We start from the raw sequence: 1,388 nt of genomic DNA on the forward strand, positions 1-1,388 counted from the left end.
TATCGGTTTCGTCTCGGATGAGAATGACGATAAAAACGGGTAGAATACGATTGCGTACGCTGATATCGGCGGTACCTTTTTCAACCTTTTTCATAACACGATTGCGTACGTTATTTTTGTGCAACGTTGTCGTGCTAGCCGAAAGTCTCATATAGACGAAACTGGAAATAGGGTAGGACAATGGACGATTTCATAGCGCCCATCCACCAACACATGTGGTTATATCAATAATAACAGAAATCCAAGTCGAAACGATGACAAAAATATGTTCAATTTCAAAAGAAATTAACAAAAATATGGTTCTTTCTGATTTAAGACGGATTAAAGCTTTAGTTAAAATGTATGATGAGTATAAAATTGACAAAAATAGTATGGTGTATTTATCTAAAATTGGCTCTATTTACTAAGGAAAACGTTTATTTTAATTTTTTTTTTTGATAGCGTTTATGTGATAAAACGTACAACTTATTTTATTTTATATTATCTTATAATTATTATTAGTATTATTGTATTGTCATCGATGTTTTTAGAACGTGTAATTTTTTTTTTAATACTACCCTTACTTGATGTGATCGTAGTTAAAAATTATATAATGTTCAATTTGCATAGCTAAGGATTGAAAATTTAAAATTAGGTACATGGTGAACTTTTTGTATATTTATAAATTTGGCAACGTTGCATACGCAATCGTGTCGTTTTACGAGTTTCCATTGTTATACAGCAAACATACGCAATCGTGTTCCCAAAAAGGTAAATCGTACGCAATCGGGTTCTACCCATAAAAACGAACCGGCTGGAGATTGCTGTAAACGTGTTTCTACGGATATAGCAGGACTAAAAGTACAAAGGATTGTTCCAAGAATTTCATCTATGGTAGCAATAGACCTCCTCTTGTATGTTCCGAGTTGTGCATCAGTCATAGTCAGCAGATCTGGTATTAGGCTGTTCAAAAACTGTTGAATAGAATCGGCTCTTTATATCACGAGGAGAATTGTTGATCTTGGCTTTTTTAGATTTAAAATACTCAATAAAGGCTTCATCAGCATCACTGGAATTGTTATTTTTTTTACGGGCGATTTTTTTTGTCAATTTTTGACTTTCAGCCTGTTCTGGTTGGCTAGAATGCTGAATACTTGATTGTGTCGGTGGGGGAGGCATAGGTAATGTTTCCAGTTGAGAAGAGTGTGGCTGGTTTTATATTTCAGAAGACTCTGTTACCTCGGATGTATCCAATAGGGTGTTTTCCCACATATCAGTAGTTTCAACATTTTCATCTGATGGAATAGGTGGCAAATTTCCACTTGGTACAGCACTAGTTTTACGAAGGGTACCGTAAACTGCATTGCATCATTTACGTAATATGGTTTTTTTGCTTTGGATCCGCTAGC

The sequence above is a fragment of the Acyrthosiphon pisum genome, unplaced genomic scaffold (genome assembly GCF_005508785.2).
Source record: "Acyrthosiphon pisum isolate AL4f unplaced genomic scaffold, pea_aphid_22Mar2018_4r6ur Scaffold_20534;HRSCAF=21316, whole genome shotgun sequence".
Taxonomy (NCBI): Eukaryota; Metazoa; Arthropoda; class Insecta; order Hemiptera; family Aphididae; genus Acyrthosiphon; species Acyrthosiphon pisum.